General features: G+C 37.2%; 1 long non-coding RNA gene across 1 annotated transcript; it reads left to right on the top strand.

The window, feature by feature from the left end:
- The first annotated feature begins 470 nt into the window (after window positions 1-470).
- On the top strand, window positions 471-2,775 carry LOC141633883 (uncharacterized). The gene is made up of 3 exons (XR_012538636.1): window positions 471-1,637; window positions 1,755-1,817; window positions 2,032-2,775. It is a non-coding gene; the product is annotated as an uncharacterized LOC141633883 (long non-coding RNA).
- Window positions 2,776-11,822: the final 9,047 nt, after the last annotated feature.

Raw genomic sequence — 11,822 nt, 5'->3', positions numbered from 1 at the left:
ATGAATGAATAAAACCTGTAGAGCATGTAGTTTCTTCTAAATTCTATTCTATTAAAAGTGGAGGGGTGTAATAGTTGGGTATATAGCTAGTTAATTCAAAGTTTGGAGTATTTTGAGAAGTACCATAATAGTTTAGAGTATTTCTATTAAATAACCCTGAAAAAAACCCTAAAGCGAGCATTTTAAAAGCACGATAAAATTAAGAAATGAAAAAAAAGCTAGAAATCCAGGACCTAAATAAAAAAAAAATTGTGCAGGGTAAATTGAAAAAGAGAACAGCCCAAGGAATATCCCTATAGTGTTAGCAGCACAAAAAAAAAATACACAAAGTGGGAATTTGTAAAGCATAGTTAAAAAAAGAATGGATAAAACACTTGAAAATTCAGAACCAAAATCAAAAAAAAAATGGACACCCCAAATTGGAAAACAACACAGCCCCAGGAACATCCCTAAAAAAAGAATGGATATTTCATTTTCATCACACTAAAAAGTTACTCCTTACTTTCTATGAAACATTTTCAAATAATGGTGAATACAAAGTTTTCTTTTAGTGTCTCCATTGGGTTTTCTACTAAAAATTTATACATAGAATGAAGTTGGCATTATGCCATATTTATCCCATTTGAATGTGATGTAAATACATCATTATTTACGTATGATTTGTACGAAATATATATGATTATTATAGGTTGTGAGGTCCATATTAAAGTAGTGGAAATGAAGGGAGTTAAAAGCTATCTATTACTAGACGAGCTCCAATCAATGTGTGAAGAGTATAAATGCTCTTCATTTCGTTTTTTTTCTATTAGACAATTGTAACAGTGTTTGTACCAATTGTTGTGTACTCAGAATTTCGAGTAATTAACGCCATGCCCGCAAACTTTTATCCTTGATATTGTTAAATGTTTATTTGATTATGTGTCCTACCTGAGAGTATTGCGTATAAATCATGTAGTATAGAGTATAAGTTTATTGTAACTCTATAAGTAATATATTGCCTTTACGATTGTATTGTCAAATAACTTTGGTTTTGAAATGTCTTTGGCACATACCAATCTCATTTTCTTTTTATTTTGATAAGTTTGGTTATTTGTAGCAATGGAACTGTGGAAGTCTTTATTAATGGAAATTGGGAAGGCATGACAAGTGAAAAGTTTTTACTCGATGCCAATGTAGAGGATGATCTATGAAGGCGAGGAATCGAGGAACAAACTTGACCAAGAGTAAATAGGGGTCGGGTACTGCCATGATGTTGTTAAAAGTTAAGGAAATAGTCCATGAAAGTGTTAATTGCCCATGAAAGTTTCTATTTGATCCTGCAAGGGTTGGTGAGTGTTAATTGTTATAGCATATGTACTCTAAACGGTCCGTTAGATGTTATTCATTCAAATAAATATAATGTTGTAGCTAGAGAATTGTAAAAGATTATCTATATATCCATTATGCATGCCCGTGCAATTTTGCACAGATCCTAAGCTAGTAAACCGTATGTTGCTCAAGAAGTACTTAATTTTTAACCAACAATGCGATAGTTGTCTTATGCTTTTATATTTTGTTGAATTAATTTGCTGAATAGGTGCCATGTTCTCACAATCTCACTGATAAGAGATAAATACTATGATGCCATACCATATCAGGTGAGTTTTAACTAGATTTATTGTTCACCTAATGATGATATCATCAATTATATTATGGTTGTGGTAGATTATTGACTACTTTGACTACAATGTTTTCACGGTGAGTTGGTTTTCCAGGTTGTTGCTGTTGTGAAATCTTCTACCCAAAATGGTCTTGCAGATATAATTTTGACCTTGAAGGTATGTCGATGACTAAATGTTCATAGGAAAAATATTCATGTTAGAATGCGTATCCTTGATTTTTATATGTCTCATTGTATATAATTGAGATTGATTAAATGTTCTCTTTTATCGTTAAGTTATTATTGTCATCAGTTTTTATGTTTGGTATTTAATTTTGTGCTATCTTTTGCAATTTGTGTTAATGAGATGATATCTTTATGGGAAATTGCAGGAGACCCGGATTGTGGGTGAGATCCATCGATCACCACCTCCATATAGGCGATGGAATTCACAAAACTGTCTCTATTGCCGCCGTAACCACCGTTTGTTGCTCCTTCGGTCTTAGCAGCACCAGAGGTGTAATTCATTTTTTTCCTGCTCCAGCATAATTAATCTATTAGTACTTCCATTACAATGATTGCTCAATTTGACTGTTGTTGTGTCCTCTGATGTATGCTATTGTTTTAATTTGTGAGCGTATTTCCCTCAAGTGGAAAGCAGTAACCTTACTTGTTTTCGTTCGTTATGGTAGTTTTTTGTGCTTGCACAAAGTTTCATGACTTTTTTCATGCTTAACTACTTAGATCTTTTTTATGTTGCTTAAACTGTTGCTATGACCCTTCTTGTAAAACGGTCAGTACTAACTACTTAAGCTGCCCTCCCACCATCACCCCTGTATCAAACCAAGCTAATAAAGTTTGTTGAACTGTTTGAATGAAAAATAATGAAGTTACCGCTTCAACTAATAGTATTTTCATCTCCTAAATTATATAGTCTATGTTTTATTGTTGTGGGTTCATTTTTTATAAGTTGTAGTTGACATGATTTCAATTTTAGTGTCCTACGCAACCCTTTGGGAGCGTCTTATGTAGATATTATGTCTGCCGAGGACGATATACTAATATTATTCCAAGTTTACGTCCTTTAACTTGTTTCTTTGGTTTCAATATTTACTTCATTTATATAAATTACACCCGTTGATATGTAAAAAATTGTAATTGTGTTTTTTGGTTATTTTGTATGTTAAAGCCCCAAAGATATACTCAGTTGAGCAAATTGATGAGGTGCGGGACATTTGGGCAACATATGCATTGCAGTTTAAGGCACAAGTACAATGCTTAAAGTATTTAGGCGGCTGAACGCTTGGATGTTATCTAGATAGCTTGAGTAATGGTGTGTGGATGGAAAAACTTGTGTTAGTGCTTGTATTAAATCGATTCGATTTTGTTTGGTTAGATTTAGTGTATAAATGTAAGATTTGTTGGATTTTCTGAAATGTAGCAGGATAAATTTAAGCTATACGACTATTGTCGTATAGGCTATGAATGAAACGATTTTTATTTCAAAAATCTATTTTTGTCAAAAAGCATGGATTTGTGCCCAAAAAAATGGGCGGGCTATATTTATAATTTCGCGCTAGATTGATATTTGAAAAAAAAAATGTATAGAAGACGGTTCCTTGACCAAGCGTAATGAAGTTGGCGCAAAAATTATATGCGCCATGTGTCCAAAAGAAGACGGTTGAGACACAAAACCGTCCTCTTTGTAAATGCAAAGAAGACGGTCCAAAATCACAACCGTCCTCATTTGAAAAGCAAAAGAGGACGGTTTGACTTTATTTCAACCGTCCTCTTAGGCAACGAGGACGGCTCAATTAAAGACAGTTTTTTTTGGATTTAAGGACAGTTTTTAACCATCCTCTTTGTCTGTTTTTGTAGTAGTGTGTGGACATGTGTTTTTCGACCTGAAAACACTAATTTAATGCCCATTACATATACATATAATTTCACATTTTAAGAGACCTACATATCACTGCTATGATGGTCACTTTCAAAAATGTTACTGCCTTAAGTTAGAATGTCACCATTTTTAGTTGTCAACAGACACCTACATATTGGCGGTTACATGGTTACATGTGAACAGAACATAAGAATGTAATCATCTTTAGTGAAATTGTGACCCTTGTTTTAGTTTTAAATACACATCACAAAACATGTTCTCACATTTCAGACTAACTAGTTGACATATCATGAAAGCCATGGTCACATTATAACATTCAATGACAATGAAAATATGGGTTATTCCTCTTACCTGTTCATATATATTTCAATATTAAGATGCTACTACGTGGTCACATTTGTAAAAGAGAAGGTGACATTTTACTAACCTGAAATCTCTAATGTAATGCCCATTACACATAAATATAATTTCATATTTTAACAGACCTACATATCACCGCTATGATGCTCACTTTAAAAAAATTTTCTACCTTAAGTATGAATGTCACCATTTTTAAGTTGTCAACATACACCTACATATCATAGCTAACATGGTCACATGTGAACAAACCATAAGAATGTAACCATCTTTAGGCAAATTGTAACCCTTCTTTTAGTTTTAAATACACACCACACAACATGCTCTCACATTTGAGACTAAATATTTGAGATATCACATTTTCAATATATATTTTTCATACTCAAATATTTATAGTCATTTTTTTTTGTTTCCTTTCCCACCTTTTAAAAATGGTCTTTTGTTGATCTACATGATGGCTATTTAGCGTTGGATGTTACCATTATTTAACATGGTCACTGAACTATTAACATGGGAACATCAATGACTATAATTGCTGACATATGTCATTGTTGGAAATGTGACCATCCTATCGAGACATGTACCTATGTTTAACCGTTGAGAGTTGAACTTAACATGATAACAGCCGTTGTTTATAACTTGCTGACTTTTATGGTCAGCATCAAAATGTTACTACTTTACTACAACATTGTGACCATGTTTGTTCACACATATCACAATGCGAAGGGTAACTACAGTACTGGTAATACATACCCCAATAGTCTACAAATAAGTGTGTAACAAAAGGACTATTTAACATTCCCTTCACTGCAGGGAAGGACCAAAAGTGGTGTCCCAAAATACTACAACATTATCAGTTAATGTCAGTTCTTTTTAACGACCGCTGCAACTACTTCACTTCTTCTTACCGCCAGGCTTTTGATTAGGACGGTTTGGGGGACTAGGACATCCTTAGGGCAATTTGAAACGGGGCCTCCTGGTTGACAACTCTAGCCCGAGTGTATCTGAGCTCGTATGAGCGGGCTGGTGTTCGTCCAATGTCATCTATCCCCAAGTCAAATGAGGGTGGGAGAACCACGTTCTCCAAAGCCGCGTCCACCTGGTCAAGCATGGCAATGAATTCGGCATAGAACACGGGGTCACTATCCAATTTCTGTGTCAAGGTCTCTTCTTGTGCTTCACCCGCTTCTCCAACCATTGCGTCCTGCTGTTGCCGCACCTGCGGAGACAGGGGAGGATCCGCCCTCATTTCTTCTGCCATTTGACGATGTAAGCGTGACACAAAATGTTGGTTCCTCTTTGACTGGTACCATTTCAGTACACGCGCCTAAACATGGATAACTTTAGATTAGAAGGATATTGCACTAACCTGAACACACTAATTTAATGCCCATTACATATACATATAATTTCACATTTTAACAGACCTACATATCACTGCTATGATGGTCACTTTAAAAAATATTACTACCTTAAGTCAGAATGTCACCATTTTTAGTTGTCAACAGACACCTACATATTGCAGCTTACATGGTTACATGTGAACAGACCATAAGAATGTAATCATTGTTAGTGAAATTGTGACCCTTGTTTTAGTTTTAAATACACATCACAAAACATGCTCTCACATTTCAGACTAACTAGTTGACATATCATAAAAGCCATGGTCACATTATAACATTCAATGACAATGTAACCATCTTAAGGCAGTTAGTCACCATTTTAAGTGTCATACATAGACAACAGTTAAGTCATATTTCATTCTACAACACCTACATATCACACTAAAGATGGTCACATTTTAACAGTCCATAAGATTGTTACCATTTTAAATGTCATACAGACAAAATAATTAAGTCATATTTCAAACTACAACACCTACATACATATTATTTCACATTTTAACAGACCTACATATCACACCTAGGATGCTTACATCTACAAATGTTACTACGTTAAGCCAGAATGTCACCAGTTAAAGTTGTCAACAAACACCAATATTTCACAGCTTACATGGTCACATGTGAACAGACAATAAGAATGTAACTAACTTTAGTCTAAATGTGACTATAATTTTGAAGGATAGACAAGTGATGGTACGTACGTCATTATATATAGGCGCTTGAGATCCTCATCTGTAGGCAGGTCATCTGGTAGTGGCAAAGTCACAGTCCTACATCCCTTATCAACTTTAATGTCATTGTCCTCGGCCGGACGACCTCCTTCCTCCACTGTTGCTCCCACTTTAGGAGCATCCCTTCCCACTTCAGGATCATTCCTTTCAACCGTAACTTTGTAGAATGACTTCTCCAGATAAAGGGACACCGGATACGTCCTCAGATCCCACACCCCTATACCAAAGCCCATATGGACAGTGAAAGCTTTGCATTCCTCTTTCACTCGCTGCTTCAGATCCTCATATGTCCAATGTCTTATCAATGGTAGTGTACACTGATGCCTGTCGTTGTGTGCACCAAAAATAAAATTTATAGTCCAAACTACTACTATAGCTAGTGGCAGGCAGGGTCGAACCACAGGGAGGCGATGCAATTATTAGTTGTCTAATTCTAGCCTAAGGTAACAAATGTGAGGGGGATTTGATTTGTGTTGATCTATAACTAAAGCAAATAAATGAAAAGTAAACTAAATAAACGGATGAAAATCAAATATTAAAAAGGGTGCTAAGATAGTCGGTTCACTATAGTTTCGGCGGCAGAATACTAGGTAGGTCTAAAACAAACACGTGAGACGGGAAAATAAGAAGTCCTCTCGGTCCATTCTTACAGGTAGCATCTTTCGATCTCGCTACAGGTCCCTAATATCACTAATACTAACTTTCGTCCTGAAAAGTGACTAAAAAGGCTAAATTAACTCATCTCTCGATCTTATTAATTTAGTCGTCTTCATTAGGTAGGCTATCTCCCTTCCCTATCTTTCGATCTTTATTGGGTCGGTCAATTCCTAGGCATTCAACTAGTCGCGTGCACTCGATTCGTCAAACATAGCAATTAAATTAATTAAAACGAAGGTAAAACTCGCGAGGCCAGTCGATCGACCAGGGAACCCAGTCGATCGACCATGGCGCGATTTCAGGTCATGCTATTCTAATGCCGCCTACTTCTACAGATTCCCTACATCCTAGCACAAGGTATTTAGCTACTCATACTAGAAATAATGACAGCAATAAACTTAACAATTAAAACATTCGAATTCATACTTAAATTAATTAAATGAACAATTAACATAAAACAATAATTTGGCTTCGGGAGATCTAACCTAGCAATCCTAAACCATCAGCGAATTAAAGCAATGAAACTGAATATAGGAACAGAAGAATACCGTATAAGGGAATTTTAAAGGAAAGATCAAAACCGAATGCCAATAGAAACTTTATTGATGAAAGAACAATAATCTTAAGAACCCTAATTATCAATGATAAACTAAAACTGAATCAAACTGGATGAGCAGGTTACGTTATATAGAAATATCACAAAACTTTATTCTCAAAAACCTAAAACATAATGGGCTTCCTAATCCTCGCTCTATTAATTCACGTCAAAATAACGGCTTGGTCGATCGACCACTGTGACCGGTCGATCGACTGGACTGCGCTGAACAGAAGCTTCTGTATGTCGTGCTCTGGTCGATCGACTATAGAGGTCAGTCGATCGACTGAAGTAGCTGGTACTTGGCTTCAAAAACTTCGTAAAATTATCTTTCAGGCCTCGAAATGCGCACCAAGTTCGTTTCTTGAGTAAATACTTCACGTCAAATGTAATGCAAAGTACTTGAGGACGGATTTAGCTTGATTTCCACTGGATTCTTCACATTTCTGCAATAATGTACAAAAACACGAAAGTAGACGGAAATGGGGAGAATAGTAGCGTAAACTACATAAATGAGGTCTGAAACGCATGTAAAATGAGGTGTAAAACATCATATAAATGACACGCATCAAACTTCCCCAAACCAAACCCTTGCTTGTCCCCAAGCAAGAACAAGACTCGATCCTAAAACCTAGTGGAACGAGTTCAATCTCAGAGCGAAATGCAAACCGAATAGCCTATACCAATTTAATGCTACAACTAACAATCAATTAGCAATATGAATCATGCAAACGAGTTATGAAGTCGTTAAAAGCCTGCTGAACCGTAAACTATAGAGACTTATCGAAACGGACTCTCACGGGTCGCTCGAATCACTCATGAGCACAGGTAAATAATATATAAGATAGAAAGAATTCGTGTTGTAAGGACACTCACCTAACTACGACCTATAAGAACATGCCTGCAATATAATATGAAAATAATCTCTACAACCGTACATATGCATTCCAACCAAACAGATGACCATGACACATGCCGAGGTAAATATGGATATGTGAGGTAATGGGTAAGAAGAGGCTAAGATAAATTTGGATAAAAACAGAGTTAAAAGCCAAGCTAGTAACTAAGGGAACCAAATTATAACATCCAACTTCTTGCTCAAACTTCCAATCGAAAACGGTGCTAATAGCAAGAACAAATCTCACCATCCCTATAATTAATCAACTCCCCATAAGATATGAATGCAACATGGGAGCAAAAATCGCCATTTAATAAAGACTTTGAATTATGCGATTTGATTTTCTTTTCTTCTCGGGCTTCGGTCGATCGACCAAGATGGGCAGTCGATCGACCGGATTATACAGTACAGCATGCGTTTTTTTTTCTTTTTTTTCGAATCATTTCTTTTTTTTTCAATTTTATTTTTTTTCTTTCTTTCTTTCCTTCCTTTTTCATCTTCCCAACAACATCTCAAAATGAGCATATGCCACCAAAAACGGAGTAACAATCCCAAAAACTAAACTACTAGCTTGAAAAGGGCAGGCTAAGTGTAGGATATAGTAATGGGACAAAAAGACTATTTTTGGCAGTGTGGAGCTTATGGGCAAAATGAATAAATGGGTGACCTCTTCCACATGTGTCAACAAACCACAAACCGAATGCATAGAGGTATTAAGCAGATTAAGTTCATATTTATGCATATTTATGTAACATGTCTCATAAGGAGTACTACTCACAATCCTAGATAAACTGGTCATGAATGTCACCAGTTATAAGCTCTAAAACTCAGAAAATGATGTAGTTTGCCAAAAATCTAAGTCAAGTCTAAAGTTCAGCAGGAAATTTAACGAAAACTCGTAGATTATGCATATGATTCTACTAATAACATGTCAATTATCAAGGCTCAGGCATAAACAGCTGAAAATGCAATGTCTTCATTGAAATACTACTGTTCCGACTCGACCTATATGCTAAAATAAACGTGCATTTTTTTTGAAATTTTTGAAATTTTTCAATTGTTTTGAATTTCTGTATATATAAGAGAAAATAAACAACAATGCAAAACAAAAATGTAAACGTGAATGCAAGCAAATAAAATGAAACGGAAAACCCTTCCCCAAACCAAATCACACAATGTCCCTATTGTGCAAAATCATATAGTGAAATAAAAGGAAAACGGGAATTTGCGTTAAATTAACTAAACAAAACATGAGGTAAGGACTCGGAACTCACAAGACTTTAAGCGCAGCAAAAAGGAAACCTCCCCAAACCAGCGTGAGCTAGGAGGTTTCAGTAGCTAGTAGTGCTACCATAAAGTACCTGAAAAGAAGCAAAAGTACCACGCATAAATCCGAGAAAACAGTTATTGAAACGCAAAATAATGTGTAAAATAAAGAAACGGAAGAAAACAGAAATGAGTCGGAGAATATAGTGGAGAAAAGACTCCCTCAACTCCGCAAATCGACCAAACTCAGCAGGGGAATGATCGAAAATAGGTACAGCAGTGCTGGGCGGTCGATCGACCACATCACTCAGTCGATCGACCAGAGTGAACAGAAACAGAAGCTTCTGGAAGTTGCAGCTCAGTCGATCGACCATACTGGCTAGTCGATCTACTGGAAAACCTGCTGTAACTTTCTGATTTCTTCAAATTAGCTCAATGACTTGAGCTAATGTGGTCTATAAACCTGTAAATGCACATAATAACGCGCCCAAAATTGCGCAGAACTCAAAGTAACTGTCTAAAGTGTATAAAATCCTAAGCAAACTTATTAAAATGCGAAGTCTCGCGCACACAAAAGCAATAAAAAGAAAGTTTAACAAAAGCAATAAAACGAATGGTTTTTGAAAAAGTCTTAATCAACTAATAGTTGATCAAAAATGGCCATGGAATGGCCCACTTGCTCGGCTTCTGGCTACAAGAAATAGCCTCTACAGTGCTCATCTTTTCAGCTGCACTCTTCTCAACTCCAGCATCCGCAGAACTTAATGGATCAACAGCTTCAACATCTTCCCAATCAATAACTTCATCCGGCTCATCAGAATCCAAATCGGACTCCGTCACTTTGACTGGCTCTTCATCAGGCTCCTCATCAGTGCCATAGCTAAGACATCCTAGGCCGCCTCTTTGAACGATTGCCTCCCTCACAGCTGGAGCAACATGCGGTTCTTCCTTCCCCAAACCAGCTCCTGCAATATCCAAAACAGAAGAATCTTTCTCCAATTTGCTCCCAATCTGGGGGCGGAGGTGTTATAGCAGAAACAGGCATAGAGGCAGGCATATTAGGAAGCACAAAATAGGATTTCTTTTGGTATTACAAGTGACAGGCCACATAGGATCTTTCTTCTTAGCTGTCTGGGCAAACACAATGGAATGTTTCCCTACTTTGAAGGTCAAAGTCCCTGAGCTAACATCTATAACTGCACCAGCAGTGTGCAGAAATGGTCTACCCAATATGATAGGAATGTGGGCATCCTCGGGCATATCTAGTACAACGAAGTCAACAGGGAAAAAGAACTTTTCTATTTGCACAGGAATGTCCTCTAAGACTCCTATAGGCTGGACCGCAGATCGGTCAGCCATCTGTACTGTCATGTTGGTAACTGCAAACCTAGTCAATTTCAACTTCCTAGCAAGACTCAAAGGCATGACACTAATACTGGCTCCTAGGTCACACAAGGCCTTATCAATAGTAAAGGTGCCAATACTACATGGGACTGAAAAGCTTCTTGGGTCTTCTAGCTTATGAGGTGCAGTGTGGGTCAAATAGGAACATGACTCCTCAGTTAATGCGACAGATTGCACAGTTTTAAGTGACTTCTTTTTAGACAACAGTTGCTTCATGAATTTCATGTAAGCAGGCACTTGATTAACTAACTCGAGAAAAGGAACTTGTACATTTAAGCTACGAATAACATTTTCAAATTTGTTAAATGATACCTGTTCCTTCGTCGGCACTAATCTCTCTGGATAAGGGGCTGAAAGAAGCAACTTAGCCCTCTCCTCTAGGTCTCTCATGCCGGCATCGGTGGATTTAGGCTGAAAATCCACTGCCGTCTCTTTGTTGTAGCTTGACCCTTCTTCAGACCGTCTCAAAAATGAACCATTAAACGTCATCGGGTCATACTTTGGAACCGGGACTGACCCATCAGCATTTGGATTTGACCTCATTATTTTTGGAGTAGTCGTACCCCGAAACAAGTGGTCCCTCAAGTTATTTGGCATTGGAGGACGAAAAGAAACACCATCAGCTGCGCTGTCAGTCGATCGACTGACTTCTACAGGAACAAAAGCTGTTTAACTTTGCGGAGTGGTCGATCGACTGGGTATGTCAGTCGATCGACTATCATACCTGCTGATCGTCTTTTTCTTGATATTATTCGTTACAGCCTTCTTTTTACTTGGTTCCGCCTCATCTTTTCCAGTAGCTTCCTCGACCATAGCGGGCCCATCAAGGGTAGACCCACTCCTCAAAGTGATAGCATTAAGGGTCTCCTTTTGATCCGTCTGTGACGGTAAATGCCCCGGAGCTCTAGTTGCACTTTTGCTAGCCAATTGAGCGATTTGGCTCTCCAACATTTTCATCCCGGCCTCTCTAGC

This window comes from Silene latifolia, chromosome Y, assembly GCF_048544455.1.
Source record: "Silene latifolia isolate original U9 population chromosome Y, ASM4854445v1, whole genome shotgun sequence".
Classification (NCBI taxonomy): Eukaryota; Viridiplantae; Streptophyta; class Magnoliopsida; order Caryophyllales; family Caryophyllaceae; genus Silene; species Silene latifolia.
Note: the sequence above shows the minus strand (reverse complement) of the source record. Positions and strands in the feature narration are given on the sequence as shown.